Raw genomic sequence first — 11,083 nt, 5'->3', positions numbered from 1 at the left:
ACAAGAGGGAGCACAGGAAGACCTGGTCTTGAGGAACGAGCTCATTGGCTCTGGACATACTGAATCGAATGTGGATCTTCTCTGGGGTTTGATAAACCTGCCTAATGCTCCAGAGAATATTCTGGTCTAGAGATACGGTTTTGGGGTCAACAACATGTTGACAATCTATGTGACTTTTGAGGAATACCAGGTTATGTCAAGACTCCATAAACCCTTGGCACAGCATTCCCACAATCAAGAGCCCCCACCCCGGCCCCCAAGTCATCCTAGTTGTCTCTCTGATTCCTTTGTGAAAGTCTATGTCGGGAGGTCACCAGATCATCAACTTGGCCCCAGGATCTGCGTTCCTTGGAGTGGGCCTGTCAATCACTCCACATGATTAGATATGGATTCCTTTCCTCCCTTTCGTAAGGGTCCCAAAGTTTCCACCCAAAAGGTCATGTCCTAACATCTTCTACTCTGGATGTCCCAAGACATCACAGAGTTGAATCTCTCATTGTGGCCCCATGTCAGGGTCCTGACTCACGAGGCTTTCAGCCCCAGTGACAGCAGAAGAGGGCCCTTAACTAGTCTACCAGGTTGAATAGTGTCTCCTCCAAAATTCATGTCTGCTGGGACCTCAGAAGGTAAGCTTATTTGAAAATAGGGTTATTGCAAGTGTAATTAGTTAAGGCGAGGTCATACTGGATTGGGGTGGATCCCTAACTAGAACCAGTGACTTGTGTCCTTATAAGGAGGACATGTGAAGACACACACAGGGAATAACACCAGGTAAAGATGGCGGCAGAGGCCGGGCGTGGTGGCTCTAGCCTGTAATCCCAGCACTTTGGGAGGCCGAGGCGGGCGGATCACAAGGTCAGGAGATCGAGACCATCCTGGCTAACACGGTGAAACCCTGTCTCTACTAAAAAATACAAAAAACTAGCCGTGCGAGGTGGCAGGTGCCTGTAGTCCCAGCTACTCGGGAGGCTGAGGCAGGAGAATGGCAGTGAACCCGGGAGGCAGAGTTTGCAGTGAGCTGAGATCTGGCCAGTGCACTCCAGCTTGGGTGACAGAACGAGACTCCGTCTCAAAAAAAAAAAAAGATGGCGGCAGAGAATGGAGGAATGCTCCTATGGCCAAAGAATGCCAAGGATTGCTGGGAGCCACCAGAAACAGGAAGATGCAAGGAAGGGTCCTCCCCTACAGCCTTCAGAGAGAGAGTGGCCTGTGGAACCATAAGCCACTTAAACCTCTTTTCTTTATAAATTACCCAGTCTCAGGTAGTTCTTTATAGCAGTGTGAGAATTTCAGACTTCTTGTCTCTAGAATTGTGGGAGAATATATTTCTGTTATAAGACATCATGTTTGTGATAATTTGTTATAACAGCCCTAGGAAACTAATGCAGCCAGGCAGACATGAGTGAGAAGACATCCCACCACTCCTGTAACATACTGAATACACAAACGGACGATGGCCAGATCACATACGACAATAGAACTCAGGCCCTCAGCTCTGCAGTGAACCAACTCACTAAGCCAAACCTCTGCAGCTGTGGGCCCAGAGTGGTCAGGACTTGGTCAGTGACCGCCAGCTTTCCTACTTTTGCCCTCACTTCCATGTCAGAAAAAAAGTCAAATATTCCCCCAAAACCAAAATCACATAAGATGTCTGATACGGTTTTGGTTTGTGTCCTAGCCTAAATCTCATGTCAAATTAGAAGCTCCAGTGTTAGAAGTAGGGCCCAGTGGCAGGTGACTGGATCGTGGGGGCGGGTTTCCCCTTTGCTGCTGTTCTCATGATAGTGAGTGAATTATCACTAGATATGGCTGTTTAAAAGTGTGTAGCACCTCCCCCAATTACTCTATTCCTCCTACTCCAGTCGTGAAAGACATGCCGGCTTCTTCTTCACCTTCTGCCATGATTGTCAGTTTCCTGAGGCCTCCCCAGGAGCTGAGCAGATGCCAGAATCATGCTTCCTGGACAGCCTGTGGAACCATAAGCCACTCAAACCTCTTTTCTTTATAAATTACCCAGTCTCAGGTAGTTCTTTATAGCAGTGTGAGAATGAACTAATACAATGTCCTACTTCTAGTTAGGCCACCTCCAGTTTCCCTGTGCCAACAACCTCCAGTCAGAGCCTAGCTGAAGCCTTCCCTTTTCCCCCAGTGACACTTTTCCACTCCTCTGCCTGCCTTTGAGTCTCTGCCCAATGCAAGTGATGGTGGCCAACTCCCTTGCTACAGCAAGCTCTGAATAAATAGCCCATTTGTTCTCTGTTAAGGGGCTTCATTATTTCCACACCTGGGCTTGTGGGTCTATCAGTTTACCAGGGTTGCCATAGCAAAACACCACAGACTGAGTGGCTTAAACAACAGAAATTTATTTTCTCACAGTTCTGGGGACTAGCAGTCCAAGATTAAGGTGTTGGCAGGTTCAGTTTCTCCAGAGGCCTCTCTCTTTGGCTGGGAGATGGCTGCCTTCTCACAGTGTCCTCACATAGTCTTTCCTCTGTGTGCCTGAATCCCTGGTGTCTTTTTGTGTGTCCCAATTTCCCCTTCTTATAAGGACACCAGTCATACTGGATTAGGGCCCACCTTAATCACTCAATCACCCCTTTAAAGGCCCTAGCTCCAAATGCAGACACATTCTGAAGTACTGGGGGTCAGGCTTCCACATGAATTTGGGGGGCATAATTCAGCCCATAGCAGTGGGAAAGTGAGCAGGTTAGCTGGGGTGAGACATAGCTGTGTGAACGTCATCTTGATTAGCTACCCATCTCCTGTGAAAATGCCTAATTAACCAACTATGGCTTTGAGATGTTTTTGCACAACACAGCTGGAAGCTTGGGGCTGACGAGGCATGAAAGTGAGGCTAACACAGTACTTCAGTCAGGATTTACTTTGACTTGACAGAGCAGTTTGGGCCTCAGTACACTGGCCTCATAAACAGCTGTGTGGGTGGACAGAGTGGCAGGGTACCTGTTCCGGCTTATTTGATAGTCACCTTATCTCCTTGCCAAATCCCTATAAGGTCACCAAAAGAAAGCCATCAAATAGACACACATACGTTTGATGACAGGGACAATGGCTTCACCGTGCAATTGGGGTTTGTGATTCCTTGCTTTCAGGGTGGTGAGTGGATCCGTGGTAGGAGGAGGCAATGCTGTAAAGCCTGTTTGTACCCAAAGTTAGAGCTCTATTTGTTTTCCAGGCCCTCTATTTTTTTGTTTATTGTGTATTTGAGAGTTTACACTGTGGATTAAGGAAGTATTTTCCTTTCCTTGAACTGCCCTCCCAGAAATCCACTAATCTAATTCATCTAACTCCCCTTAACATTTATTATCAACTGAATTCATCCATCCATCCATCCATTCATTCGCCCACCCATCCATCCATCCATTCACCTACCCATTCATCCATCATCTTCCCATTCATCCCACCAACCATCTATCATCTACTCATCTATCCTTCCATCCATCCATCTAACCATCTATCCATTCACCTACCCATCCATCCATTCATCATCTATCCATTCCACCATTCATCTATTCACCATTTACCCATCCATCTATACATGTATCTATCCATTCACCATCCATCCATCCATCCATCATCTACCCATCTATTCCACCAAAAATCCATCCATCGTCTACTCATTCATCCATGTGGTTGGATCACTGGCTGTAGTTAAAAAGATGAGTAAGACAGTGTCCCAGAACCCTGGGAGAAATAGTAATGTAACAATTATTACAGGTAATCATTGCTGCTAGGAGTACTCAGAGGAGGGCAAGACAAACCAAGTTTAGGAAGGTGAAAAGAGCACTCACATACACCCTCTTCATTCAAACACTCCTCACAAATCAATTTCCTTCTTCCTACTATGACCATCATCATGTCCTCCCTTTCTGTTGTGCAACATTTTGCAAAAGGGACTGAGTAGACCCCAGACATCATGACACCCCAAAGCACCCCCAGATCCTCTTTTAATTCTGGGTTCTCTGTCCAGGTTCCTGGGAGGAGAACTGAGCTTGAAGGCAGAGGCTGAGACTGAGAAGTTGTGAGTTCTTCAATACATCATTTCTCCATTCTGGTCTCAAATGCATCATCTGCTTATTAAAATGATTCCCTGAATGTCCCAAAGCGTAGAGGACAATAAGGATTGTACTCACAAAATTCAACTGATTTTGCATCTGGGATACATAACACGTTAGTTATAGGTAAAAATGTTTTGTTTTGTTTTGTTTTGTAAAAGTAGCAGTGAGGCTTGGTGGGTTGGCTCACACCTGTAATCCCAACACTTTGGGAGGTTGAGGTGGGTAGATCATCTGAGGTCAGGAGTTCGAGACCAGCCTGGCCAGCATGGTGAAACCCCATCTCTACTAAAAATACAAAAATTAGCCGGGCATGGTAGTGCACACCTGTAGTCCCAGCTACTTGAGAGGCTGAGGCACAAGAATCGCTTGAACCTGGGAGGTGGAGGTTGTAGTGAGCCAAGATCGTGCGACTGCACTCCAGCCTGGGTGACAGAAGGAGACTCTGTCCAAAAAAAAAAAAAAGTAGCAGTGAGTTGTAAAAAGGATGCTCCAACAAGCTGCATTGTACTTAGACTGAGAATCTGAAAATCCAAAATTTCTTGGTTCAAACTTCTGTAGATCTAAGCCCAGGGCTGGGTGACCACCACTGTCCTGTGATTCAGACCACTGGCCTAATGGTCTGAACGTGAGAATGGCTCAAATAATTCAAGGGGCTGTGGGTGGTAAGGACTCTGAATGGCTCTTTGAAATTCTCTGACTCAGATGACATGATTCATCTTTCACTGGCGGGGACACCTGTCCATCCCATGGCCCGCACGTCATCCAGTTGTGAGTAATGGTAACGATCTGTCTACAAGCATCATCCAGCTTCACATCTGCTCCAGATTTAGACTTGTTTCCTGAGACTTTGAGTAAGCTCTGTCTTTTTATAAGCAATTAAGAGCCCATTTTTGAGAGGCTATTCACAAAAGAGAAAAGGGAAACAGCTTGAATGGAAAACAGCTTGGGGACTAGGGCCATGTTCCATTCTGCACAGATGAAGGCAGGATTGAATGTAAAGGTGGGGACCAAATGGCAATGACAGACTCGAGACCAGGATGGCTCTCCTGAAGCACTGCCACTCTTGTGGCTGGCAACCAACCCTGGAAATCTACCAAAAGCAATGCAGGAAGGAGTGGCAAAGAAAAGAGCCAGGGTCTCTGCCCACCTCCAAGTTCCCTTAGATTGAATCATTTTGCCAAACTCCTAACAAGTTTGTTACCATCAGCCACAGGCCCTTCTGAGAGTCCACTGGCCCAGATGTTACCAAAGGTGCCCTGTCTGTCTGTCAAGTGGTGAGTTCCTAACATGAACGTTTGTGGTGTATGATTGCAGAAGTCCTGATTGTGTCAACTGGGTGTGGTGGCTCACGCCTGTATTCCCAGCAATTTGGGAGGCTGAGGCAGGAGGGCTGCTTGAGCCCAGGAGTTTGAAACCAACCTGGGCAATATAGTGAGACCCTATCTCTACAAAAAAAAAAAACTTTAAAAATCACCCGAGCATGGTGGCATGTGCCTATAGTCCCAACTACTTGGGAGGCTGAGGTGAGAGGATCACTTGAGCCCAGGAGGTCAAGGTTACAGTGAGCCATGATTGCACCACTGTACTCCAGCATGAGTAACAGAGTGAGACTCTGTCTCAAAAAAACAAACAAAAACTAAAAACAAAAACAACCCACAAAACTATTCTATAAAATAGAGAAAATATGACACTTCACAGAGTTTTTGTGAAGATTAAATCAGGGGTTAGCAAAATAACTACCCGAGGGCCAAAATCTGCTATGGTCTGTTTTTGTAGGTCCACCAGATAAGAATGGTTTTCATATTTTCAAAGGGTTGTAACAAAAACAAAAACTAAATTAAACTTAAAAACAACACAAAGAGTAATATGCAACAGACTAATATGCAACAGTCATCTCCTAAGCCTAAAATATTTATTATCTGGTTCTTAACAGAAAAAGTTTGCAGACCTCTGGATTAAAGGAAGAAACTTGAAAATAATTGGCACACTGAGCTTAACACACAGGAAACACTTAGAAAAGGTGGAATTTCAGGCCGGGCGCAGTGGCTCATGCCTGTAATCCTAGCACTTCAGGAGGCCGAGGCAGGCGGATTGCCTGAGTTCAGGAGTTCAAGACCAGCCTAGGCAACACAGTGAAACCCCGTCTCTACTAAAATACAATAAATTAGCTGGGCGTGGCAGCAGGTGCCTGTAGTTCCAGCTACTCGGGAGACTGAAGCAGGAGAATTGCTTGAACCTGGGAGGCAGAGGTTGCAGTGAGCCGAGATTGCGCCACTGCACTCCAGCCTGGGTGACAGAGGGAGACTCTGTCTCAAAAAAGAAAGAAAAGAAAAGAAGGGGAGGGGAGAGGAGAGGAGAGGGGAGGGGAGGGGAGGAGAGGAGAGGAGAGGAGAGGAGAGGAGAGGATAGGGTGGAATTTCACTCCAAAAAAGAGAAATTTTCTGGGAGTGATTTAGTCAGAAAAGGATAAATGGAAATTTGGCACATGGGGCAAAACATATGAGATTCCTAGAAGACGTAAATTTTACTATCTGATCTCTTCCCCATGTTAGTCGGCTTAGGTTGCTGTAATGAAATACCTGATTGGGATCTAAGCAACAGATATTTGTTTCCTCCCAGTTCTGGAGGGTGGAAGTCTGAGATCGAGGTGTTGGCAGGGCTGGTTCATCTTGAGGTTTCACTCCTGAGGCTGCCTTCTCTCTGTGTCCTTACCTCGTCTTTCCTCCGTCTGGTATCCCATCGTGCTTCCATATCTCACATTTTCATTTTGTTTGTTTATTTTTTTATTTTTATTATTATTTTTTTTTGAGATGGAGACTTGCACTCTCACCCAGGCTGGAGTGCAGTGGCGCAATCTAGGCTCACTTCAACCTCCGCCTCCCTGCTTCAAGAAATTCTCCTTCCTCAGACTCTCAAGTAGCTGGGATTACAGGCGCCCGCCACCACGCCCAGCTAATTTTTTGTATTTTAGTAGAGATGGGGTTCCACTATGTTGGCCAGGCTGGTCTCAAACTCCTGACTTCGTGATCCACCCACCTCGGCCTCTCAAAGTGCTGGGATTACAGGTGTGAGCCACTGTGCCTGGCCCAGGTCTCACATTTTTATAAGGGCACTTGTCAGATTGGATTAGGTTCCTCCCTAAAGGCCTCATTTTAACTTACCTCTTTAAATGCCCTATCTCCAAGTAGTCACATTCTGAGGTACTGGGGTTGAGGGTTTCAACATATGAATTTCTGGAGCAAAGAATTCAGCCCAAAACACTCTCCGTAAACATTAACATTTACCATTGCTAATTCTTTTATTTTAAAAAAGTAACTTTTTACTAAGAGGTGCTATAATTGTGTGACAATGGGAAAAGGCTAGTCCGGTTTTAGGGTACCTTTAAATGGCGAGCATCTCGGCCGGGCGCGGTGGCTCACGCCTATAATCCTGGAATTTTGGGAGGCCAAGGTGGGAGTATCACTTGAGGTCAGGAGTTCGAGACCAGCCTGGCCAACATGGTGAAACCCCGTCTCTACTAAAAATACAAACATTAGCTGGGCATGGTGGTGTGTGCCTGTAGTCTCAGCTACTCAGGAGGCTGAGGCACGAGAATCACTTGAACCCAGGAGGTTTTAGGTTGCAGTGAACTGAGATTGTGCCACTACATTCCAGCCTGGGTGACAGAGGGAGACCCTATCTCAAAACAAAAGCAAAAACAAAAACAAAAACAAAGAACAAATAAATGGCAGGTAGCTGTACCTTCCCTAAGGTGGGAGAAACATTAGCTGCACCCTAAGTAGCCCTATGCTCCCATATTTCCCAACCTCTTGCTCATAGACAAGGCAGTATGACCAGTTCGAGCCAATGGGCTGTGGGAGAAGTGATGAGCCCCCTCACAGAGCATTTAAGGGCCAGTGGAAATCTCTAGAGCTGTGCCTTCCTGTGCCGGCGCAGACAAAGACGTTTCATTTTGAGTGGACAGAGCCACAAGCTGGATGTAGTCTGGATCCGAGTCACCATATGGAAGACAGCCGTTTTGAACTCCGCCCAGCCTCATAAAAATACTGTAAGAAATAGGCCGGTGCGGTGGCTCAAGCCTGTAATCCCAGCACTTTGGGAGGCCGAGACGGGCGGATCACGAGGTCAGGAGATCGAGACCGTCCTGGCTAACACGGTGAAACCCCGTCTCTACTAAAAATACAAAAACTAGCCGGGCGAGGTGGCGGGTGCCTGTAGTCCCAGCTACCCGGGAGGCTGAGGCAGGAGAATGGCGTAAACCCAGGAGGCGGAGCCTGCAGTGAGCTGAGATCCGGCCACTGCACTCCAGTCCGGGCGACAGAGCGAGACTCCGCCTCAAAAAAAAAAAAAAAAAAAAATTGTAAGAACTAAACCTTTATTGGGCAAGTCACAGAGATTTGGAATTTAATTTGTGATCATAGCAAAGCCTAATCTGTCTAGCACACCAGTTGCCAGAGGAGGTGAGCACTGAACACTGATGAAGGAGTCAGGGGAAGGCATTCTCATCTCAGATCTGCCAAGAACTTCACTGCCCTACTTTCGGCAATAAGACTTGTTCCCAATATAGGCTTGCAATTTGCCCTTTCCAGCTGGCTATGGTAACAAGACTAGAAAGAACACATTTAAAAAAAAAACTGTAGAGTTTAAATGTAAACCAAAGCCTTTACTTTCAAAATAGCTAATGGCCCATCTTCCAAGTAGGAAATACGAAGAGTTGAGGCCCTGAAGTCAGACCCGTTTATTTTTTTCACCTGTAAATGATACAGCTTCCTGACATTGTCCTCTCCTTCAACGTGCCATCTTTAAGTTTTAAACCACTCAACTCCAACTGATCCTCGAGTTTGCTCCACATAAAGCTATTCTATTCTTCCAGAATTGGTTGCCCCAAATGCCTCATTATTAGAACACCACCAGCTCAGATGTGGATACCTGTGGAGGGGACTGCAAATTCTGAAATGTTCCTTACCTTCTCTTCCAACGCCTCCTCAGCTTTCTCCCCCAACCCCAGTCCCTTAGTGCCCACAGACATCAACTCCTAGAGATAACTGTGTGTCACAAAATCATGTCCACAGAGAGGAAGTACAAACATATACCCCATTTGTCTTTGCAACCAGATGTCTGGAAAGCTCCCTTGACAGAAAAGCTGCCACAAATAATATACTCATTCACTACTCAGGAAATACACTCCCTTCATTGAAAAGTGATGACATGAAATTGAACCAACTCCCAGTACCTGCTCTGAATTATTCTTACTGTGCCTGTAGCACACAGAAAACCCTACAAAGAAAATAAATACAATAACCATCAGACTTCCAGACTCCCCCTAAAAGACAGCAGTTTTGCATTCTTTCTGAATTTGCTTCAATGTATGCTACGGCTCTATAGGAAATGTTTTATTGATTTAATCTAGTAAAACCCAATAGCCTCTTAATAGCTAAAGTAGATAACAAGGCTATCCAGGGGTTTGCTGCTTACTCGGGAAGTCAACTGAGAAAGACAGAGTTCCCAAAGAAAGCTGTCTTTCTCCAGCTTCAAGAGTGGGTGGGACAAACAGCGTAAGGCTCAGGAAGCCTGCACAGTTTTGAAAAGGACTTAAAAATGCAAGACCTGGTCCCTGCGGGAACTTGAAAAATACCTGTTGCAATGACAGCTTGATCTGTTGTTGACATCCCCCTCTGGCCATGGCAGCCACTCTCTGATTTCTCTATGTTCTTTGAGGGAGAAACTCTGCTCCAGACCAGCTCTAATGCCAGCTCATTTGGGGACTCTGGGGTGTCCTTAAACCATCTGGGGCCCTAGTTTTCCCTTCTTCAGAAAGGCTGGGGCTGAGCCAGAGAATCTCAGGTCCTTTTCTATTCTAAAGTGTTGTGATTCTTATAAGAAAACACTGTCATCAAAACCAGATACTTGTTATTTTCCCCCAGAATCCAATTACTGAGGGCTTCCTGTAGTGAACAGTGAGCTTCTCCACTTTCTAGCTATGTGACCCTCTAAGGCTTCGTCCCCTCACTGTCCAGGGGGAAACAAGGGTTAAAGCAAGGTAGTATATATGAAAAATGTCTTGTGAACAGTTATGAAGGAAGCAGTAACTGGGACAATTTCAAGAGGTCATCTAGATCCCACCTTCCCATTCCATCCCATCATCCCTCTTCCCCTATCCATGACCAAGGCCTCCTACAAGGACAAAATCTAAAAGTCATGTTCAGAACTGTCATTCTTTGTGTGCCATTTTCAGAGTCTCCAAGGAAGCTCCTAATCTCCCCAAATGAAAAAGGTTGATTCTTCTTGAACCGCCACCTGCAGTATGTATGTCAGAAAGACTTGTAGGCACACCTGTTGCAGGTAAAATAAGGCAGCAATACTGGCCCAGAAAATGCCCCCAGTGCAATTCCTGCTTGTTTCCAGTCAGATTCTAGGTCAAGAGCTTTACATAAGGCTGGGTGCAGTGACTCATACCTGTAATCTCAGCACTTTGGGAGGCCAAGGTGGGCAGATCGCTGGAGCCCAGGAGTTTGAGATCAGCCTGAGCAACATGGCGAAACCCCATTTCTACAAAATACAAAAAAAAAAATTAGCTAGGCACTGTGGTGCACAACTGTAGTCCCAGCTGCTTGGGAGGCTGAGATGGGAGGACTGCTTGAATCTGGAGAGGTTGAGGCTGCAGTGAAGTGTGATCATGCCACTGCACTCCAGCCTGGGTGACAGAGCAAGACCCTGTCTCAAAAAAAAAAAAAAAAAAAAAAGGAACTTTACAGAAAAGATGGTACCCGTACTATTATTTGCAATGTACTTAGATGTTTTAAGATTTATCAGCAAATAAAGAAGCAGTCATAGTGAGGGAAAAGTGTATTTCACAGTCATTACAAAAGTACATATATCTAATAATGGTGACATAAATATAGTCCTTACTTACGACCAAATCATACAATTAAAATGGACTTTTCCTCCTGGACTTCACACAATGACAGCCCAGTCAATTTCTGTCAGTAACTACAGGGTGACTGGAA

This window comes from Rhinopithecus roxellana, chromosome 13 (genome assembly GCF_007565055.1).
Source record: "Rhinopithecus roxellana isolate Shanxi Qingling chromosome 13, ASM756505v1, whole genome shotgun sequence".
In the NCBI taxonomy this organism is placed as follows: domain Eukaryota; kingdom Metazoa; phylum Chordata; class Mammalia; order Primates; family Cercopithecidae; genus Rhinopithecus; species Rhinopithecus roxellana.
Note: the sequence above shows the minus strand (reverse complement) of the source record.